The 24,382-nt window shown below is 38.3% G+C and overlaps 1 protein-coding gene across 9 annotated transcripts in view; it reads left to right on the top strand.

Moving 5' to 3' along the window:
- Nucleotides 1-24,382, top strand: part of HIVEP2 (HIVEP zinc finger 2) — a 180,581-nt gene that overhangs the window by 46,934 nt on the left and 109,265 nt on the right. For 2 of the 9 annotated variants that reach the window (XM_016119560.2, XM_016119562.2), the window contains exon 1: nucleotides 23,344-23,423. The exons of 5 other annotated variants lie outside the window; for them this stretch is intronic. The gene's annotated coding sequence lies outside the window, so the exon portion shown is untranslated. Of the gene's footprint in view, nucleotides 1-20,409; nucleotides 23,424-24,382 lie in introns of those variants that run through there. 2 more of the 9 variants (XM_016119567.2, XM_016119565.2) reach the window with 2 other exon arrangements.

Genomic DNA, 24,382 nt, shown 5'->3' with positions numbered 1-24,382 from the left:
TAATTCAGCATTAGTAGTCAATTGCCATACACTTGCTCAAAATGGATGTACCAATTTAAACTACCTCCAACAATGTGTGAGCGTCCTAATTGCCCCCATCCTGCTGTAGGATTCTTTGTATTTTTCATTTTGGCTACTCTGGTGATTATTTAGTGGTGCACCCTTGTAGTTTTCATTTTCATTTCTCTGATGATTAAAGAAGTTGAGCCCTTTTCATTATGTGTTTGGCTGTTGGGTTCTCTCTTTATAAAGTGTCTATTAAAGTCTCTTTTTCCCACTTTTCTATGAGGCGTTCTGCTTTTTGGCAGCATCACTATCTAACAATGAGAACTATTTATATAGCGCCTACCAAGAACTGCGCTAGCATTGGAATTAGAGAACAGTATAGTCATACTTCTTGCCCTCATGAAGTTTATAATCTTGACCACTCCTTCGAAAGGCTTGGCTGCACTTAGGAGGGGCGGGATGATAGATAAAGGAACATGTGGGACCCAGAGAGCATTTTAATAAGAATACGAACTTATTATGTGTGCTAACAAGACAGAGTCACTGGAGAGGGAAGGTAGATGATGGAAAGAAAAGATGACCATTGGCTGAGTAGAATCCTGGAGCAGCCAGAGTGCTCCGAGCTTTAGAAAGGACTGACTGGAGGAGAAGTGGGGGGGAGAGGGAGGTGTGCTAGGTAGAAACCATACATCAAGAAAGTTTTTCCTTGAAAACTCATTTTATTTATTTATTTATTTATTCATTCATTCATTCATTCATTCATTCATTTTTTTGTGAAGGAGGAGGCAAAGTCATTTGTCTGGAAACATTGGATACTACTGAAGAAAATGGGGAATATTTAGAGTTGTGACTGGAGGAAGACTGAACTCACCAGAGCATTGGGAGGAGAGAATATTAATCGTCAGAGGGCTCGGCAGATGTCGTTCTGTGTTCGTAATTGGTTTTCCTCAGACACTCTGAGTAGGTGATGGAGGAACAGAAAGGGCAGCGATCCAGAGTAGGTTTTTTTTTTTAGGATGAATACACTGGAGGCCAGGTGACAAATGAGTCGGGATGCTGGCAGGGGCGAAGTAGTTGCCAGTGGGATCTAGACATGATCACTGTCACTAAGAAGCTGGGAGAATGAGAAGGAGAGGAGGAGCTGGAGGAAAGAAGATAGGGGAGGAAGGAAGAGGGTAGACTCTTGGAAGGGAGGCTGAGTAACCGGGTGTCTCTCTGAGGCTGACAACAATAGAGTGTGAATGTGACAGGTCAGGTGATGTGTTAAGACTGACGAGGTTAGCCAGTCATATTGACCCAAATGGATCTGATTTCCCTGTGAGGTTTTATGGAAAACAGTCAAATAGTTAAGCAAATAGCGTTTCAAAAGCAGTTACATTTTACGTTTTAGCTTATCGTCTTCATCATTAGTTAATAAATATTTTTCATTAAATGAAGACTTCTGAATAAGTTTCATTTTAACATTTCTATCTAACATCAGCCATTGGTTCTTAGTTGGTTCAATAAGATTGGTTTCAGATAATGGAGGCTTCTCCCTGGAGATTATTATGTGCATTGTGTATAGACTCAACTTTGAGAAACCCACAGTAGAGCTTCTAGTTTTGGAAGAGTGCTATAGTACTAGACATCACCCTAAGTCATTGTGAGAAAATAAATAAATAAATAATAAACAACAAGAAAAGAAATATAGAAAAGAAAAGATGAGAAAATAAGATAGGTGAAGGCTAGAAAGGAGATACAAATTTAAGTCCTGAGGAAACCCTCTACAATTTCTATGTTTTAAAAGGAAAATTTCAAAAGATGTGGATAGAATCATAACAATTTTAAGATTACAAATGAAAAACAATGTGAAGAGTGCAAGATTGCATGGGAAAAAAATCAAAAGTTGATGAAAAGATCCACTAAGTGTTAAACTGGCTATGAATTCAAATTCCAAATATTAAAATCAAAATGGAGCTATAAGTTTACTTTTCCAAAAATCTTTTACATTGTAATGTAATGGGTGTACTACTTCTGATAAGTTTTGGTCATGGGACAAGACTGTTATTATATACAACTTAATTGAATTATTTTATCTTTCTCCTGAATGTCAGATCGTGACAGGGAATTAGCAAGGCAACCTTCAGTCTCTAAGATGATTTACTACTGCTATCTTGGAGTTGTTGTGAAGATTAAATGAGGTATGAATTATGGATGCCAGAGTCTCTGGGTTCAAATTTTCACTGTGCCCTTACTATCTCTGCAACCTTGGGCAAGTTAATATGACTTGGTTTCCTCATCCCTAAAATGGAAATAGTAAGAATTATTGCTGAGACTGAATAAATTAGCAATGTGAAGCACTTGGAATAGTGTAAGTCACACTGTAACCATTTAATCCATGCTATCCTGAAACATAACTTTTTATTGTCAAGTTCTCTGTTGAGAGTATCTAAATTAAAAAGAAAAAGATTATTCAAAATGGGGACATACATACGACTTTATAAAGTTATAGTTATCTTGAACCTTATTTAATTAAATCGTTGAACAGCTACTACTAAATTCAATAAGAATGCTTGAGGCTCTACAATGGTGAGTAAGACATGGCCCTCAGCCACTCAAGCTTTGGACAGTTATCCTGTTGGCTTGGTTTTCTTGAGAAGGTATGATGCTATGCTGGGAAATAACATAAAAGTTAATTTAAAATGCATTTTCCAGCACAAGTAAAAGATAATACATGAAGGACAGGAGGAGATGCTAATACTAGGTCATGCCTTGATGCATTACTAAGGATAGCAAGTTACACAAGAAAAGATGCTGGTATTTTTTTCAGAGCTAGATATAGTAAAATGGGTGGAATATAAATATGAGATCAGAAAACCTCGATGTTCAAGAGCTGCCTGTACTTTTTCCTAATTATGTGGCTATAGGCAATTGACTCAACCTGTGTCTCAGTTTCTTCACCTGAGAAACAGACACATAGGCACCTTGCTAAGTAAGTTGGTGAAATGAGCTAATGTTTGTGAAGATGCTTTATGAACTATAAGATATTAGGCATTTGTATGTTTTTTTCATGATTTATATTATATAAGGCATGTGGATTTCTGATGATCTATGACTCTGAAAAAACACTTAGAATAACATCCTTTTGATAGGTTCACAGACACCTTTATTATTTTCTCTAGAATTACCTATAAATCAATAATGGATGGGTAACTTGCTGTGAGATAGAATCAAAAAAAAAAATCACAGCTGGAAGAGCAAAGAGGTCAGAGAGGTTATATGACTGACCTAAGGTCTCAGTTAACGAGCCGTGCAATAGGAACTGGACCTGATGGTTCTTCCCACTATTCTCCATGCCGTTCCCTGACTGTTTCTCAATTGGTTGGAAGGAGTACAGGCTCTGAAGTCAGACCTGAGTTAAAAATCCCTGCTCCGTCACTGTCTAGTTGTAACTCAGGCAAGTTACTAAGCCTCTGTGAGAGATGAGGCTCACAGAGGCTTAGAATGGCTTGCCTCGCAAACATGGGAGCACTGCAGATCATGTCTGTAAAGTCCTTGCCCAACAACTAGCCGATGCATTATTTTCCTTGTGATTATACATTGCCACATTGCAAGGCAACTTGAAATACATGTTTGCGGAATAGGAATACTAATACAACCAAACGATGGCAACTGTTTAACTGAAGGGTTTATGTGCCAGGACACCATTCTTGATACTTACCTGTATGATTATCTAATCTCCCAAATGGCCTGATGAGCTAGGTGTTACTGTTACTGCTACTGAGGCTTTGGGAATGTAACCGACTTGGCTAAGGTCACCCAGCGAGTTTGTGGAAGAGCAGGTTTACAAACCTGGGCACTTGTGGCTCCAGATCCCACTTTCCTAATTACTGGATTATTTCTGTTCCTTCCTGAGCAGTTTAGGAATGTGGGACAGAGAATGAAAGGACTAGTTGTTTCACGAGAATTGTTTTTTGAATGAGATGAGTATTTGTTTTCGGAATCTTTGCCATTCGGGTAGACAGTATTGGAAGGGGCTTGCACTCACCCATCATGTCACCTCTGAGTGTCATATGAGGCCCCTTTGAGCTCCCCTTTTTTTTTTTTTTGACATAATTATTACACTTGTAAGGGTTGTAATAAGCATTTGATGGGATAATAAGTGTAGAGCACAGTCCTGGTAACATATCCATCTCGAATCTCTCTACCCCCCACTCCCATAAGTAGCAATCTAGCACTGAGGACAGAGTCTTGGGGATGCCTCCTTTCTTTTTTACATTTATACCAGTGGGGTTCTGTGTCATTCAGAATTCCTATTTTTTAAACCAGTGATGTTATATCACAAGATATTATGATTGACCACTTTCAGATATTTGCTCGAATATCTTTTAATTGATCTATTATATACTTCCAATAAACTGCATTTGATGAAGACAGGTACATCATATTGCTCTTTTCATTGATTTGCCTTCTGTGTCTGGTTATGTACTTAGCTCACAGTCCCTTTAAGAACCACTAGCCCTCAGCAAAAATAACCTAGAGCAGCTCAGGTTACTGCCAGGCTTCAAAAACTCTTCAAGGGGTTAGGTTGCTTATTTCTCTGGCACCTACCTCAGCAGAGATGTAGGAAGAGCTTTATCTCTGCCAGCGGATGGGGATGTGGGGGTGTCTTTGTGGATTTATGCCCTGGAACCTCACCTTTAGCTAGGCACCCTCAGTGCTGACTGATTTTTTTCTGGATTCGCCCTCTTTTTCATGGTGGAAAGGCTCTTAGTTGGACCACTTAGATTGCTTTAAAGTAATTATGACCTTGTCCATGGACCTGGATGCTGGAGCCTGTTTTTTCTGTCAACCTTGGGTTCTGTGCTGTTTCTCTGAAAAATAAAAATAAAAAAGATATCAAAGTCATTGAAACAAACATGCATGCACCTCCCATCCCCAAAGCGAAAGTGTAGTAGTACAGTGACGGAAGGTCGTGGGAGGACACACCCTTTTCCTTGGACCCCTTGTGTCTGCTGCACATGTTTGTCTTGCTTGCTTTTCTAGTAGAGGAATGTTTTTACTGGCTATTCATAAACCGAAGGAACAAAGAATAAACAGGGCCTAATGCTCTATAAAGATAAACACACAAACAAACGGAATCAGTTCCTAAATTAGGTCCAGTTTGTTCAATTGTGAAAAAACAGCGAGATATCTTAAGAGGCCGTACAGTGTGAGAGGGAACAAAGAACCAGCAAAAACAGATCATGTGGTCCTTGTCTCAGCGATGTTACTGAGTTAGTCGAGTTGCAGAATTATAGAATTTTAATAGCGAGGTGGTATCTGTGAGTGACTCATATTCTCTCATTTTCCCTGGGAGGAAAGTGAGACCCAGAGAGGTTGCGTGACTTACCTGAAGTTACTTGGCTATTTGGTAGTAGCTCTGGATCCACAGCCAAGTGCACACATCATTGCTCTCCATCACACTGCAAAGACGTGGTCAAGAGTCAGTGTCTTTCCAAGGCCCTGTTCCCTTATCGGTACATTAGGGTTGCCTTGTTTGTGAGGAATTCTAAGGTTCTGCTAAGTGACTGTGGGTAAAACACTTAAAAACTATTAAATTATATATTAATTGCTATTCAATTATATATATATACATATGTGTATGATGAGATATATGTATAGTATGATACTTAATATTTTGTTTAAATTCTTCTTGTAGGAGCGCATTAACAAAAATCTAGATTCTCTTTTGGAAATGTGAAACACTGTGAAATTCCACAGACACTGTCCATATAGCAAATGTGGTATAACTAAGGAGAGAGATCATATATTCAGAAGCAAATTTCAACATTATCTGGTCTTAGTGTCAGATAAAAGACTGTACAACAGATAGTGATTGCAATAAATTAATGAGTCTTTTTTATTATAGCTTACAAATGGAAGTATAATCCTTGTAATTATTAATCTTTCCCTATAGACCTTTACCCAAATTATCAAGGCATATACATAGTACACCTCATATTTATAGCACATTATTTCCTGTAATGATATGGAGGGTATGGATTTAGATTTTTTTTTTTTTACAACTTTCTCAGTTACACCATTTGCAGTAATATTTATATGTGACTTGATTGTTACATAGCATTTGTGAATTATAATTAAGATTATCATTATTTGAGAGGTCAGAGATTTCCCCAGGACCTCACAGAATGTGAACGGCAGAGCTGGGATTTGAAGCAAGGTCTTCCGGTCTCTAATTCTGTGCACTGGCCACTGTAATCTGCCTCTCTCTATCATGTTGGGGGGTTTCAATCTGTGGACCATTTTCTTCATTACTCTCTTTCACTGATACAGTCGTTCATTCAACATGAATGCTCTCTGTGAAACTGTCCTATGATCATCTCATACTTCTAGGACTAAATCTCTTTGGATATTGAATGGAATGTTTCATGTCTGATTTCTTTCCCAGAAGGAGAAGTTTTGACACTGACATTTGAACCTTGCTAAAAGACTAATTTGGGGGAAAGGGAGGAGACAGGCACTTAACGGGAGAACCACTGATATAAGAATTGAAATAAATCTTTACTGTCCAATAAGGTGGCCCCCAAACCTGTCTCAGGGGGCTATTTACGTCTAAATGAATTAAAATTTAAAAAGCAGTTCCTCGGTCATATTAGCCACATTCTAAGTGTCAGTAGCCACATAGGGCTCCAGTAGCCTCTGTGTTGGACAGCACAGACGTATGGATGCGTGTCTAGTTCAGCAGCGCTGAAATTGATAATTTTGCTGTCTGATGTATGTGTGTGTGTGTGTGTATACACACACACACACACACACACATATATATGTATATATACATATATGCACATATAATTGTATATATGTATACATATATATCTATATGTATATATAATTGCATTGGAAATGAAATTATTCTATTATACATTTCCACCTAAGACATAATAATGGTTACCATTTATTGAGCATCTTCTCAGTAAGTGCTGGCTATTGGAGAAGGCACATAATGTATGTTATTACATTTTGTCCTAACATCGTTTTATAGATTGGGAACCTAAGGTTCAGAGAGGTTATGTAATTGCCTAAGGTATGATAGGGCTGTACAATGCAAACGGTTTTCCTCGATTTCAAAGAGAATGATCTTTGGCTCTGCCATGCTGTCTTTCTGTCTAGTCTAGATGGACTGCATTAGGAGTTAAAACTGCCAACGCATTGTCCTATCGTCAGTCTACTTTTATTCAACAAACTCGTCAGGCACTCGCTCTGCTGGGAGCTGGTGGTGCAGCATTCAGCACAGCACAGTCTCTGACCTCAAGGAGATCCAAATCACATAGGGAGTTCAGACATACAATGGACAATTACGATATAGTGGGACGATCTCTGACACAAGACTCTATGTGATGCCTCCAGGATCCATTGAAGAATTTAATCTGATGAATGCCATGGTCAGATTTATGTTTTATAAAACTTGCATTGGGTCATGTGAAACATTGTTTTAGCAGAAAGGGAGAATCCAGGGTTCTTACTGTATTTACCTAAGTGAAGAAATGTTGAAGGCTAAAAACTAGGTTTGTGGTTGTAGAGTTAGAAGGTAGGTGAGAGAGGTAACTTGGTAAATTGGGAGGTTTGGTGATTAGACCTGAGAGTAAGGCTCAGGTAAAGATTAATCCCATGTGTGTACCTTGGCGCTCAGCGACTGTTTGGCCTCATCAACGATTAGGAGGTTAGATCTGAGGACAAGGTTGTACTTGTGCATGTGTGCGTGTGCTCATGTAGGTGAATTGCAGGGAGGGAAACGGTGAAGATAATGACTTAATTGACTGCAAACCATAAGATGTTCAGATTTGCCAAGTGGAAAAGACCACTGTTAAACAATGAGACATTTTAAGGTTGTAATTTAAAAAATTAAAAATAAAACAGAATCCTGCCATAATACTGAGGCTTCAAGGGAGAACTAACCTTACAGTCTAAATATAAGGGATCTGTCCTAGGCTGGGCACAGGATAGTGAACCAAGGACATACTTCTCATTTCTTTTTATTATAGTCACAACATGTAAAAAAGATTTATTATTATGATATTCTATTGGTGACATAGAGGATGGATTTAAAGATGGGTTCTAGAAAGCCTAATGTTGATAAAGCAGGTTTTTTGCTACACTTTCTTTGGTATACACTCCTTACCCTCTGATTCTGTCCAGATGTATTTACTTTGGGTGCGTGGTGAACGTTTGGCCTCATCAACAGAGATTAGGTATGAGGGAAAGTTGTACATATGTGATTGGTGTGTGTGTGTGTGTTCTCTAACGGGTCTTAATTTAGTAACCCAGTAATTATATCGTTTGACATCTCAAAAAAGTTAGCAAGTGTTCTCAAACATTTTTTTTTTTTGCATTTCTTATTTTTTTGCATTTCTTAATTATTTAATTGTGTCGAATTATTTCACAGATTTAAACAATTATAATGATATCACGATTTTTAATCTAGGGTAAGGAACATGCCTTTTGTTTTCAAAAACAGAAATTAGTTCTTCTGGTAGTACACTTAACAGGCATGGAATTACTAACAGGAGTGGTGATGAAAATCATTTCTTATGGAGCTCAATCTGTGATCTCTCGATTGGTAGTGATGTCTGTGCAGTTTGAAATAGTGCCTGCTTTGGAGATTGGCACTGTTTTAAAATTACCCGAGGAGCCTCAATTCAGACTTGACCAGCAGAGACCACCACGAAAGAAGGCTGTCAAATGTGTATGATGGAGGGGTTCTTCCTGTAAGTGGCCTGAGGTGACCTCTGAAAATGGTTTGCTATTCACTTGACCCAGAAAACCCCACAAAATAATGCAAATCAAGAGATTCAAATCTTTGTGTTCACTTTAAGAACACTCGCGAAACTGTCCAGGCCATCAAGGGCATGCATATCCTAAAAGTCACCAAGTATCTTAAGGATGTCACTTTATAGAGGCAATGTGTGCCATTCCATCGTTACAATGGTGGAGTTGTTAGGTATGCCCAGGTCACATAGTGGAGCTGCACACAGGGTCAGTGGCCTAAAGGAGTGCTGAAGTTTTGCTGCACATGCTTAAAAATATAGAGAGTAATGCAGAACTTAAGGGTTAGATGCAGAGTCTCTGGTCATTGAGCACATCCAGGTGAACAAAGCTCCCAAGATGGATGGGCGGATGACACCCTGCAAGAGTGCTCTCCGCGGTGCGGAGATGATCCTCACTGGAAAGAGCAGATTGTTCCTACACCAGGAAAAGAGGTTGCACAGAAGAAAAACATAGAAGAAACTGAAGTTAAAAAAAGAAAATATATATATGTATATATATATATATATATATATATGTATACACACACACACACATAATGCAGAGTGAAACTTTGGGTGCCTTGTCTAGTTTTGAGCTATTTAAAAACATGAGCTTCTATCAAATTTTTGAAACATTTCTGCATCAGTTAACTTTACATTCTTTCTTCTTTGGCAAATACAAATATGTCTCATCTTGTTTTTTTTTTTAATTTTTTTTTGTTTCTTAAATTTTTTTCTTTACTCATTTTCAGAAAGGAAAAATACAACCGTGTGAAATAAAATAGACTATAGACTGAATTTGCTTTGTTCTCTCACATTTCATGTCAGGAATTAATTGCCGAACTCTTGATGAATAGGAACGTCGCGGTATTTTCGAGTGGAGTGGTGCAGGTACGCGTGTGTTTCTTCCAAGTTACTTAGCGGTGATCAACTAGATGGCACTAGCGAACAGTTCCCTTTAGATTTGTTTAAAGTAGGCCACATACTGTTGACACATATGCACTGGAGAGAAACGTGAATGCTTTGCGAAATCTTAGTACTAAAAATAATTTTCACCTGTATTTATAGCAGTGTTATCATACTTGGTGAAAGTGAAGTAGAACCTACCAGTACCGGAAGAAAAATGTCATCTTCTTGCTGTTGCTGGAGAGCTACCCTTTAGAATAAAGCCCTTAAATTTGTCTAAAGTTAAAGCATGTTGCTGATAGGTCTTTGCCCATTTCGTGGGCAGGATAACTTAATATCATGAAGCAATGAGATAAATTCTGTTACAAGGAAATGTCCTGTAGCTAATAATTATCTGGGTAATGATGAAAATCTATCCACTATTAGGGAAGTAGGAAGCATTCAAGTTCTGAGGCAGGATTTTGGGCTCTGTCACAGCCAGTTGCCTTTCTTGTTCATTATATCAGCACAGTTGCTTGAAAGAAACTGGGAAAGGAATATTTTTATACATGCAAATACTAAAATGTTAAAAAATCTAGCGTTTTCTAATATGAAAGCTGTGTGAAAGACCTTCATTTGCAGGGTTGCTATGCATATGTTTGCGTGGGAGGGAAAAGAGAACAGACGACTTGAAAACCATTAAAATTGTTACACGTGTAAACGTTATTTTCCTTCTCATAAAATTAAAAAGAATAAATTCAGTCTTCTTAACATCTTACTTGTCACACAATTAAAATATTTGCACATAACATTTCAGTGATTGATCCATTCATTCATCTTTTTCCCCCCACAAGCAATAATAATGCCTACTATGTGTAAGATACCATAGTAGGTGTATCTAATCCATGTGATAATTATTTTATAAATGATCAAACCATTCAGGAAAAATATAATTGCAAATGTAGTGTACAAAACATCAATTTCTTTGGCGAAACTTACAATTAAGCTTAACTCCACTTAAAAGCATGTTATAAAAGGTTATAGATACAGAACTGCAATTTGTGTTATTTTCCAAACATTTATTCGGAAATCAACCAGTGCCCTTAATGTTTGGGGCACCTGCTTTAAAAAGAAAGAGGAATTGTTCTGTGGAGGAGAACATGAATAAAAGAAAAGATTATGTGGCATTTTATAAGATAGTTGGTGGTATTGTTTAATGCTTATAAAATTGTGTTAACATTTACTAAACAGCTTGTTATTGCAGGAGCTTATTTAAACCAGTTATTTGTGGTTATGTCTGTTGAGGAAGCTTAAACTTCAACTCTCTCCAGCCATTTAACAGCAGCACGTTGACTTCAGGTCTCTTGTAAGAAAGTCTAAATGTAGGCTGTTGAATAATCCCTTTGAGGGCCCTGTAACTATTTTTATGCCTGGATATGCGTCATCAGTGGGTATTTTCTCTGGTGACTTGCTTACATCAGGTCTCCTACCATACATTCTGTCAGTGGGTGACTTATGATTGATGGGAACCACGGCTGTTGTTTAGCTTTATCTGTGACCTCAGCGAATGGACAACAGGAACTTCCAAGGCTGTTAAATTCTCCAAATGCTTCAAGACAGGGGCTCACGGTGTTGATCCAGGCAGGTAGCAGAGTGATATTATTCACCAGCGGATGATGGGAGGGAGGGACAAGAGAAGAAAAGGGAGGGAGAAGGAGGGGAAGGGAGGGGGAATTCCTTTTGTGAACAGCGGCAATTCTAGCTCAGCTGGTTCCTTAGCCCTTGGAGGCTGTGTGTGGGGAATGGTGTATTTCCTGAACCTGAGCAAGCCGACAGTCAGAGCCTTGCGACAGAGTGACTGTGGGGTTGGTTGGGGAAGGCACCGAATTCTCTTTAATTAGTTAAGGTTTTGTTTTTTATCAGGTAGTCAGATTTATCCCTGAGCGATTGCACTATTATGATCCTGTGTAGGAACAGGGCTTCGAATTGAAAGGTATGCCAGCATTTCTAGAGACACACAGGAATCTGCTGTTGTCAATTCGGATGTGTTTGGAGGAGATTCTGAAAGTTAACCAGCACCTCACTTGGACATGCTTTGGGGAGCAGGGCTGTGCATTGTTGTATGGATGTGGAAATGAATTATAACTTACATGAATTATAATTCACAAAAATGTTTTCTTAATTTTTTTCTTTTTCTCCACCTCTTTTTTTACACATGGCAAACTAGGTTCCTGAGCGGTAGTGAGATTTAGTCACCAGTATTTTAGCAGATTACAATTGCTAACTCTATCTCCTGAACTTTTTTCCTAGTCTCTGTCTTCCCATCTCTTCATCTTTCATCTTTTATCCTCCTTTCTCTCCCTTTCCCTGATGTTACTATGTTTGCAAAGTTGTTTTTGACCTTTGGCAGAGTTAAAGAAGACCAGGTTCTATACCGATGGGGTAAGGTACATGTGTAAATCAAACCAACTCTGGTTTGCCTATATTTGCTGGCTATCTTTTTAGAGATTATTTTGTTTTTTAAATGACAATTAATTCAACAGGGTTAAAACACTCCTTTTAGTGTAATGCAATTTCATCATTTAAGCGTTTAGGCATAATTGGTTTTCCGTTCTTTTAAGACCGTTTTCATTATGGAAATACAACTTTTTTGATTTGGCTTACCACATTCTTGTTTGTTTGTTTGTTTGTTTGTTTTTTCCAGAAAAAAAGGCACATTGCCTAATGTAATAGATTACCAAGGTTACTTATCACTGTAACTAATTTCTTAATGGCTTACCTCCTAGGAACCAAACTCTGAGATATATACCAGAGCCTATCTAGCATATAGGTGCTGTGTGGGGTTTAAAAAACAAAAACAAAAACAAAACAAAACAAAGCAAAACACCTCTGGTGGAGGAAAAGATTTTTATCTGTATCTATTTTACCTCTTACAATTCCACTGAGTGGGCATAGACAGTCGTAATTATTTTTATAGCCTCTTTTCCAATTAGATATCCTCATGCTAAAAATCTACCCAACTGTCCAGTCATATTGTTTTAGTTTTAGACTTTTAAAACCAGATAATTGAAGGAGAAAGAAAAATGAGAGCCACTGTAAAACCTCACCTACAAAAAACTGTTTTTTTCCTTTCAAAAAATTGCTTCTTGAGTAAGCAGTATGACTCATGACAAGCAATTTATAATTTGAAATTTGTGAAAGATTAAAATTCAGAGCTCCGTGAGTTTTGAGTCATTAGTAGTTGAATGACTTGTCTTTATAATGCGTCTAATTAGAAAGATATCATTAAAATATTGGTGAGATCCCTTGTTTATGTTTACTTCATTGTACTGTCCCCCAAGAGCCATTGGGGTCTAGCTTTACTTTCATAAGAGTAACATTAGGTGAAGAAGATACATTTGGAGTTTAGTTCAGCTGCTAACATTCTTTTTTGCCCTGTATCGCACAGGATGTTATTAGAAGCTATAAAGTTCTTCTCCCTCTCTTTAAAATGAATGTATGCTTTCATGTGGAGGAGTGTGAGAGCAGAACCAAACCATGTAGGAGGGTTATGTATTCTTCATTAAAAATATATTTCACAAAAGATTATAGTTTGTGTGGGAGGGAAATAGCTGCTTGTCTGTTGATTGCATTGTGCTTATTCCATGTAAGAACTCTTAGAGTTCAGGCAGGATAACCACATTTTGATAATCTGATGACTGCTTCTGTTTGGGAAAAGAGAATATAATTTCAAGGCTGCATGCTGATGGGCAAGAGTAATTATTCTCTTTTTGGCAGAGCTTGGCATGGAATCTGCTTTGGTATTTTTATAACTAAATATGCAAATTTTTTCTTTCAAACTTTTTTTTTTTTTTCTTTCTCTCTCCATATGCAGAGCTTTTTGTAATCTTCGGGACTGTGAAATTCCAAAGGTGTAATAACTAATGATACCAGTGTAGGACGATGTGTAAACCTAAGTTAGAGCAAAATTTTGGCTTGAAGCGAAATCTTTTTTGTGAACACAGATCCTTCACTGTGAGCAGATTTTACTGTATACTTGGTTTCTATGGAGACACTTTTATTACTTATGGATGATCAGTTGTTTGAATGTAGTATGAGTGACTGGGATTTTCTGGTGAATGTGTGCCCCTTTCTCTAAGGTCCCTGTTAGGTTGCAGGGTTAGGAGGTAATGCGAACACCAAAAACCTACTTAAAGCTTTGCAATGATAGGATACTTAATTTTTTCTTCTTATATGTACATTATTTCAGTATTGCATAAGAAAAAAATTACCTTAAAATAGAAACAGTTGAAGTAATAACTAAACAATAATACCTAAAGTGTCAGAGCAATTAAGTGACCCACTTATAAAGCTCATTCTGGGAGGGGGGTAACTATTTCATTTGGTAAATGATTTTTCCACTTCTTACCTATGTAATTAGTTGGTTACCAGCATCGAAGGAATTCCTTAGTTTTATGAATTCTTCTTAGTGATTATTTAAGTGTTAAGAAGCCTTATATTTCATGGGTGTTATTTTGCAGATGAGGAATAGAAGTTTTCATCAACTGATGGCTTCATACTTAGAATTAAACATTGTGTTGACAGTGGCTGAGGGACAAGCCCTCCCTGTTGGAGCTTATCTGCTGGGGCATGGGAGCTAGGAGGCTTGGGCCCCGTATGCATGACTTCGGGAGAGAGCGTAGTGACTCTGGCCCAGTCCTCCCGAAGCCCTGATCATGGAAATGAAACTCTGCTCATTACTTAGGGCAATGTTTGCAGCTTTGAATGTGTTGCCTTAATCTTCCTGTGACAGAGGTTGGCAGCGTCCCTCTGTGACTGATGCGTAGATCCACTATGAGGTACTCAGATTTCTACAAGATGTCATCCTTTGAGTCAGCCGAGTAGAGTTCCTGTTGAATGGTGGCAAAAGGAAGGGATTTTATAGAGCAGGAGACTGGAGACTCAGAGACAGACACAAATCACTGTGTAGGCAACAGTGGGTGGAGATAAACGTATTTCCAGCGGAACTATTTTATTCTACTCTTTTCATATAGTGTGGAAGCTTTATTTTCTATAAAAGACAAAACCTTGGGCGCCATAATTTCTGAATACATGATGGAACGCAGGTCTAGAATTTTCATCAAAGACATTCTTCTGACTTACTGAAGTTAGATGATGCCGACTGCCTCCAAACTAAAGGATAGACAGGAATATCCTCTAAAAATATGTGTAGGGGAATTCTTGCTATGTCTTAAATAGGTTGCTATAATTATCTACACTCATCTTCTCAATATTCACTTGTTTCAGAATTTTATTTTTAAAAAATGTCCCTCTTTTCAGAACTTTAGTTTTTTTTTACTGGACATTTAAAAATTCTAGTCGTGGAGATTTACAGATATTTAAATAACTAATTGCCCATGAGTGCCTCATTTTCTATAAAATTTCGGCCTGACTCCTGCACGAACTAGGTCAGGCCATATTGAAAGTGGTTTCCTTCTGTTATTCAGGTTAGTTTTATGTGAGTGGAAAGGTATTTATAATACCACATAGCATAGTCTAATAAAAAATTTATCTTCCTACTGAGGGAATAAGTTTAAAAAAGACCAGTAATGCATATTACCAGCCACGATAAAAGATCTATGTCTTTTAAAACATAAAGCATAAGATAAAAACCTTTGCTCTCAAAAAACCTGCATCTATATAGGGAGAAAATAGTGTATGCCCCATGCTTGATCCTAGCTGAGCACAGGAGGCATTCAGGATGACTGAGGTTTAAGTTTAAGCCCCAGTGGCTCAAGGAATGGGTGTCCCATAACATACAAAAGAAAAAGAAAACCTTTGGGGTAAAGACAAATTTGATTTTATATAACCACTTTGTCCAGGTAGGAGTATGAGGGACCTGCAGTTATGATTGTGGCTCTGATTTGATCCTGGGCATTGATTGATGGGTGGGAGGAGTCAAAACAGAGCCCAACTGTAGGCTGAACTTTATCTGGAAACTTAGAGTCACAGCCATGTAAGCTAAAGGGGCAGGTTAGAGCTAGAGTCTCGGTGGAGTGGGTCAGTGCTCCCCACTTGTGAGGAAGTGCTGAAGCAACCCATTCTCTTTCATGTAGAAGAATGTCTTCAAGAAAGGGCTCTGGATGCTTCTACAGGTATAAAGCACTCAGACCTCAGAGAACCTGGACTGTAAAGACAAGTAAGGATCCCTGAGAAAAGAGGCTTCTTTGTCGTTAATGTAGGGCACGTTGGTGACTATGTCTAGTGGCAAAGACTTGCCTGTCAGTCCCTCTTGAGGCTCAGTTGTCTCCACTGGGAGAGTCCAATTCCTTTCTGACCTTTGTGTTCCTTCTCATTGAAGTTTTTTTTTGTTTTTTTGTTTTGTTTTGTTTTGTTTTTGTTTTGTTTTTTGTTTTTTGTTTTTTTTTTTTTGTTTTTTTTTTTTTTTTTTTTTGGTGAGGCTTCGCTTCCTGGAGCAGTGTTCAAGTTGTGGGAATCTTGGCAGGAGTATTGAATTTGGGACTTAATGAGCATGATTGTCTGAAAATATCTCAACGTTCTACTGTGTTGGTTGTTGGAAACTGATCTCTATTGTAGAGAGAACAGAAGGGGAGTATAAGAAAACTGGGTTTAGGACCCTGGGAAGATTCTTATTTGGGGAACAGAAAGAAAAAAATAGAATCTAATAAAGAGGAGCAGTGATGGGGTAGGTAGAAGCCAAGAAAATTGTAGTAATAGGAGAGGCGGGTTATAGAATTCCCAAATACTATCAGTTTTACTCATTTAATATATATTGAGGGTATTCCATAATCCAGACCCTGTGCTAATGTCTGTGGATACAGTAGTGAACTAGATATTGTCCTTGTTCTCAAAGAATTCATTGGAAGTCAGAGATCAGGACCAGGGTGACACTACTGAGTGACTTTTGCTAGTGTTGCAGTGTGACACAGGGAAACAGAGGAAGCAGCCTCTTTCTAGAGGGGCGCAGGAGGGACAAATGGAAGGTTGTGAGGAGAGGTGGTAAAAGGTCGGTGAGGGCGTTACTGAAATGTCTGTGGTCCGGGGTTGCCAAAACAGAAGTTCCATGGCCTGGGAAGGGAGGGATTAAGGGATCAGAAGTTAGCATGAGGGCAAGGAGCCTCCTCAGCAGCTGGGAGGAAGTGGAAAACATTTCGAGAAAGAAGTCTGTTATGTGCCAGGAGAGACCTGAGTTTGAGATAGAGGAGAAGGAGAAGGTCCAAGAGGGTAATAGAATTAAATTTGGGATGTTAGTGGTGGGCTTGGAAAGATTGAGTGATTGAGTTGATTCTAATGGTAGCTCATGTAATACTCATCTCTAACTTACTATGATCCCTTATGCTCGACATCCACATTCTTCAAAATAATAATAATAATAATAATAATAATAATAATAATCCTCTACTGTATATTTCAGCTACCACTACCCTAGAGAGGTTTTGCTACATCAAACCTAGTCTAATACAGCCTTTTAGATGGTGTTCCTATTGCAATTCACTCTACCTGTGATCAATTCCTCAACCCACTACAAGGGATATCTTCTTAAAATCCTATTTTTAATAGGTTACTGGGAAGATCTAAAACCTTCACAAACTATACATTGCCTAAAGTTCAAAGGATGTGATCCTCCCCAAAATGAGAAATCCCCGTTTTCATAAGACTTCATAATTTACCAAGAGCTTTTATTTACATAGTCTCACTGAGTTCTTGCAAAACCCATATGGTGGACAGGAAAGATGTCGCCCTCTTCTCAAGTTTATAAATGACATAATGGAGGATCCAAGAGGTTAAATGACATGCCCAGGGCCACACGATTTATGAGTAACTGAGCCAGAAATCAAGATCAGGTCTTCTGTGTTCAAGTTCAAGGTGCTTAGTACTATGCCATGGCCTCACCTTGCCTGTGGAGCCCCATCTCTATTCTAGCACTATGATTACTGCAATTAGGATGGAGTGGTATGCGCCTTCAGTTCTAGTTGGATTCCAGAGAGGCCCCTCGGCATCCCTGTTGTCACTGTCCTGTCACTGCTCGGAAGCTGTGATCTAGCTTTGTTAATTGAGACACATTTTCTGGCAGATTTTTCCTTAGGTTGGGAAAATCTGTCTCCTGCCAGGACATCTGGGGTGGCACAGGGAACTCTCTGTGCTTCCCTGATGTCCTCTTCAGTGCCCTCTTGTCTCATCTGGAATTTGGACCGGGTTGTCACTGACTGCATTGATTTATGGGATGGCTTTTGGCCACTGATAGGACCTTCTCTTCCTCCTTCAACCACTCTTTCCAATAAGGTGTACCTCTGAAACACGCTTCAAATATTCACCTGAGGAATTAATGGTTGGGAAACTTGTTAAAAAATATCTTCTCATTTGTTATACTAGTGAAAGTATAAATTTGTTACCATTTAGGCATGAAGAGTTCAGGAAAATACTGTATTCAGGAGGCTGTCGAGCTGTGCTTTGAACTACATGTTAAAATCAGGAACATTTGTTAGCAGTGCAATGATTAATGAGTCTGTTGACGTGACTTTAAAGTACACTCTGTTTCCCCCATTTTCTCATTGTACTAAAGCCAATATGATTTGGATTTTGACAGAGTTTTTGGCGACAGTTTACTGCATCATAAGTTTAAGTGATATAAAAAACAGGTCTGACAATCAAGAACTGCCTCCACTCCTGTAGAAATTGATGAAGGGAATATGTGCCTGAAAATTAGTTAGATAATGTATTGCGAGAGTGCTGCATTGCCTAGTGGGCTCCGCTTTGAGCCACACATATGAAAAAAGTTCTAGCATCTATTTGGAAGTTGTGACCCAGCACCCTTTAAGTTTGGTTTCCGTGATTAAGGGGTGCAGTTTTTTTTCTTCTGAGAAAAGCTAAGGAAGAATAATCGCGATACATTTTTATTTTAAAAAAGTATTTTATAGTCCTTATTGTTTCGCACTCTCTTGCAGTGGTGCGTTCCTCATGGGGACAACAGCATAGTTTCTCAGGAGGCTGAGACAGGTGTCTTCTCATTTTTAAAGTGCCTCTCATATGTTGGAATTAAAAAAAAAACAGTAAAAGTTTGGGTAGGAGTATGAAGGACTCGACTATCAAACTCTGACTATTTTTCTCTTTACTTTCTCTGACTTTCCCAAAGGTCTAATAATATACAATCTATTGGGATGAGATGCAATTTAGATGTTGATAGTAAAACATTTTTTGGGAGACAACAAGATGTGTAAATTCTAAATAATGTTAAATGGAAATGTTTCTGAAATGGGATTTCAATTTTGAACTGTCTGTGTTGTGTTATTTACCTTTCAGGTATAGATAGATAGATAGATAGATAGATAGATAGATAGATAGATAGATAGATGTATTAGGCTACTTACTGGAAATACTGAATTATATTGTGATCTTATATTCTTTATTGAGCTTTAGTTATAATTAGCTGGTTAACTAATAAAATTTGAATAATTAAAGAAGACATGTTGGGCTGTACAGTAAGGTGAAAGATGATTAGGAAGACTAGCTTATATTTTATTCAAAGTATTGGCAAAAATAAAAGAAGCCTGCTTATAATATATAGTAATAGAAAAAAGAACAAAAATATGGAAAGTTGATATTTTTGTAGCTGTCTTTATACCATCTTTAAAAATACAAATGCCATGTGACATATCCTGTAATAGAAAATTTTAAAAGTGCTTAGCCTTTTTTGTATTTTCTCCAACCTTGATTAATGACTTTTGGTGTCAGTGGCACTCAACTTAAAGTCATTCGTACTTGTTCTGGTGCTATGTGTTCTTTAGAGCTTATGCCACAGCCCAGTCACCCCCATTTTGCCCCCATGAATGAATGCAGGTTCCGGGACCCTGCCACTGTCGACCATGCCCTCATTTACCTCCAACTGATCTTGTACACTACTATCAGATTAACTTTACAGTAACTTTCTTTCAACAGTTCTCTTTCCTGCTCAAAATTCTTCAAGGAGTCTCCATTGTCCACAGCATGAGAGGCAACGTAGAGTCAAAAATAGCACAGGAAGTGGAATCCAGAAACTGCCTTGTCAATTGCTTGGCCTGGGAACGTCGCTGTTCAACATTCCTCAGACTTCCAAATCTCTACCAATGGTCTCAAGTTCCTCACCTTCCACGCATCTCGCCAGAGCCAGTGCTCATTCTTTGTCTTCATATTTTCAACTCTTAACAGCACTTGGAGCAGTTGACCATCGCTTCTCGCTCAATGAAATGCTGGATTCTCCCAGTTTCCGACACTGCACTTGTCAGGCTTTACTCCCACCTCGCCTTCTCAGTCCCCATTGCTGGCCTTCTCCTCAGTACTGTAGCCCCCGAGGGCTCTGCCCTAAATCCCTTTATCTTCTCTATCTAAAACTCTGTAGTAGATATCAACAATCTTATGGTTTTAAATATCTATATGCTGATAGATTTCAAAGTTTTATATCAATGAATGGATTGTCTAAATTCCCAACTTAAATACTTGCTCAGTTTGTGCCCTTGCCTGTTCGAGGGGTATGTCAAACTTAAGATGGTCAAAGGGGAAACTGTCAATGTTTCCTGGCTATAGCTCTGCTCCCCCATTTCAGTAAATAGAACCCTTATGCCTCCCTCCCTGCTCCCATTGCTCAGGCCAAAATTCCAGACTTTATCTCCTTCCCTCTGGCCTCACTTTCAGCCCAGGAAGTCCTTTGGTGTTGTCTACATAATAAATGCTGAATTGAAGATTATCTTATTGTCTCCTCCGCCACAGCCTCAGTACAAGCCACCAGCATCTGGCCTAGTCTGTTGCAAAAGCTCTTGACTGGCCTCCCTGACTCCACCCTTCCCAGAGTAGCCTATTAATTATAAATTATATAATACTTCCCTTGCTAAAATTTCTCCAATAGATTTTCATTACCCTTCAGATAAAACCCAAGCCGTTTATCATGACCTGTAGGGCTCTGCCTCTACGAGAGCATCTCCCTGGACGCTCTCTGGTCTCTATCATGCTCGACCACATTGGCCTTCTTTTGTTTCTTAAACTTGCTAAACTGTTCCTGTCTTGGTCTTTGTACTTACTGTTTTCCTGCTTGGGATGTTCTTAATCTATATCTCAGGTGTGGCTCCTCCTTGTGCAAGTCTCAAATATCCCTTCTTTGAACAGGCCATCTGTGACCCAAGTTTGAGCAGTTTTTTTTTTTTCTCAATCTCAAGTTTTTTTTTTTTAATCCCATTATTGTCTTCATAGAATTTATCAGAATCTGAAATGATCAATGTCATTGTTTATGTGTGGTTTTTTTGTTTGTTTTGTTTTTTTGTCTGTCTCTCCCGCTATGGACTCCCTGAGGTCAATGACATTTGCCGCTCACTCACTTTTGCATCTCAGTGCTTAGTAAATAGTATATAGCGGATACTTTGAAGCATTTGTTGACTTATTCACCACCTTCAGCCTGGTTTCTTTATCAATAAACAAACTTGTTAAGACAGGTGACCTCCGAACCTGTCCTACCTAGGTAGTTTTCTTATTGTGTCTTAGTTGACCTCCTTAATGTCTTATAACTGGGCCATGTTTATTCAGGTCTTTAGGCCTTTGCTCACTCTCTTCCTTCCTGAGTGTCCGTCCTCTGTTTCATTCCAGCTACATTCTTTAAGGATTTTCCTCTTTCTTTTTTTTGTCTATGCCCCTCAGAGAGGAATATAATTATTTTATGTATACATATCTTGCATGTCCTGCTATATGGTTTGCTCCTAAGCATGGGACTATGATTGATTTATAGTTATAACACTTTTTGAATTCCCGTGACAGCTATTATGGTGTTAGCATATAGGGCACACTTAGTACATGCCTTTTAACGCAAAATGAGGGCATGGTATCTTCCAAAAACATTGATTTCAGAATAATAAGAATGGACTGTTTTACTCATTTATACTCATTTAAAAAGTAGCGAAGTAAGTATACCTTTATTAAGCCGGAACTAGAAGGGGAAAAAAATCTGAAAAAAATCAAAATTTAAACAGGACGACATGGTATTTTGCAAACAGTTGTAAGCAATCTTACCAAAAAAGTTTTCTGTAAAAATATACTAATAGATAGTTGAAAGGAAATAGATGGGCATTGTTTTCATTATTAACTCAAGTTAAAGTTTGAGTTGGGTTTTTAATTTGGTTCAGTTCGTTCAGGTATTTGGAATTTAGAAAAGCTCTATGAAAATATCCCGCCTACACATTTTGAATATCCTCTTCCTGCTTATCTTCAGAACAGCTTGGTTCTTTTAATAGCAAATGGCTGAGTGGAGGGGAACCATTTGTAGTGGGTAAATTTAAGTACAGTATGTCCTTCCCATTCCAAGCAGAAATTGTGCTGACTGTTCAAGGATTGGTGCAAGTGTGTTTTCTTTTTTTGCTGTTGGTCAGATCTCTGAAAACTCAGAAGGATGTTACTCATTTCCTATGCAAGTGGAAGAACTACTGGTCAACTTAAAAAAATTCAGGAGCTAGGGAACACTTCATCTATTCTTTTTATAACTACGTAGATTTATTATCATCCTTTAGAGGTTCTTCTTAAAATTTCCATGGACTAGGATAGGAGGAGCTCATGTTGAGAATCACACACTCATTTCTCAACATGAATGTGCGACCCTAATGCTGTATAATCATGCTTAATTCAGTATACACAAATGCGAAATTCCTCTTAATCCCGAGTGGCAGGGAAATGTGTACTCAGAATGAGGAATAACCATATATTCCATTCATGGACTAACTGTTTTCAAAGAATTCTGTTAGATAACACTTACAGTTTTTTACTTTTTTTTTATGTTTAATGATATTAAAGACAGTGGCTCATGGTAATTGTGTATACATCAATTATTCGCGAAAAGTATTATTGTTCTGAATAATGCAAGCGATTGGATTAATTCTCAGTCTAGCCTAGAATCTGCTGTTTTGCATAAACAGCTTGTTTTCAAGGAGTCCATTTCTTTTGGAAAAGTAGAGATGAAAAAAATCTGCTTCTATAAATATCACATTTAGGGTCAATAGCCTTTTTTTTTTTCCCCCAGCAAATAGATGCAAAGGATTTCTCAAAAAGTTGCGATAGTTTTGCATGGGAGAGCTGGGCGGGCGCTCTTTGGGTGTACTGCTGAGTGTTGAAGGCAGGTCATTCTCGTTCTGTGTCCCCACGCAGCAGCCTCCTGCAGTGGTCTGAGCTGTGTGGTGTCTGCTCAAAAGGTTTGCTATGTAACGCTTAGGACTGGCACTGCAAATTCTGTCTGTTAAGAGAACATACCGATAATGTTGGAAAAGTTGTGTCCTGTGGCTGCCAGTGTCACCTTGTTAGATCCCTTGGAGAATTAATACCTACAGAGGTTGAGGAGACTAACAACGTAGATAAACAGTGGATTCAGGCGGCTAAATTTTAAAAAGGTAGGAACCTTTGGAATAATACATTGAAAAATGTCAAATGGGAAATTTATGAACAGTAGGAAACCCAATATTGCAGGAAATCTTATTTCAACCCTCAAAATTGACCATCCAGGGCTAACTTCAGTTGTAGGAAAAGGGTAAATATTTAACTCAGACCTGTGTGTTTAGGGTAAACCACAATATCTCCTCAGTCTTGGTTTGGTAGGATGACTTGGACTTTTTCCTTTTGTTTTTAGGTAAAAATGTGGATGCTGTTTAAATGAGGACTGACTGTGCTTTTCTATGGTTTTCTTCCTGGTCAGCTGACTGGCTTGCCAGCCCCCAGACTCGTCGGCAGCTGGTACTTCACCAAGTAATACTGTTATTTCCACCAACCATTTGCTTGAACAGAAAAAGATGGCATCGATTTATATTTTTAAAATAGAGTTTGAAAGGTTTTATGAAATCACTGTCCATTTTGATGAGTTGTTGCTAGCAGCTGCCTGCACTTAGGCATTTTTTTTTTTTTTTTTTGGTTGATCATAAAACTGTTTAGAAAAGATTGTTGCTTTTCGGAAACGGTCCCAAAGACTCATTGTTCCAGACTTCGGACATCCTAATGCTATTCAGGGCCAATGGCACTTGGTCTGAAACAGATTAATTACTAAGCTCTCAGTGAATAATTAACCATTTGACTTGTTCCCAAGTTATATACTCACTGGGTTAGAAATGATTTCCCAAACTACTGAAGATAAGGGAAGGTTATTCCTGGTTTCACAGTTGCCAACTTGTATGTATGTGTGAGAGACATCAGCTGATAACTCTGTACTAGTCCAGCTACTCAAACCACTTCCTGGGGTTTTCTCAAGTAATTGCAGTGATTCAGAAGATTCCACGGTAGCTTTAGAGGACTCCTCCCTGCGTGTTACTCTGGGCCTGAATGGCTGGGAGTTGTCAAATTCAAAAGGAGCATTTCTGTTGTAGTGCCATTAATTCTACAGTTTGCTTTTGCTCATAGTTGCATTTCAGCTGAGTCTAGAGTTGTTTGTCTGTTTGCTTTCACCAACATATTTTTAAATACCATTTATTTTATATTAGTGGACTGACTAATAGCTTTATTTCCATCAATTAACCAGTCCATGCCTTAGATAAGTTCCCATTATGGACAAAGTCTTACAGTAGGCTGGGGAAATACAGGCCAAGGTAAGCCAAAGGGTAGTAATAATTGGAGAGATGAGAGATAGAAATGGATAGGGGCCAAATAGGGTGCTAATATAAAAATATGCGACTGTGCTTTTGTAAGTATGGATTTCTGTGATTTTAGTTTCTGAG

This window comes from Rousettus aegyptiacus, unplaced genomic scaffold (genome assembly GCF_014176215.1).
Source record: "Rousettus aegyptiacus isolate mRouAeg1 unplaced genomic scaffold, mRouAeg1.p scaffold_m13_p_1, whole genome shotgun sequence".
NCBI classification, from domain to species: Eukaryota; Metazoa; Chordata; class Mammalia; order Chiroptera; family Pteropodidae; genus Rousettus; species Rousettus aegyptiacus.
Note: the sequence above shows the minus strand (reverse complement) of the source record. Positions and strands in the feature narration are given on the sequence as shown.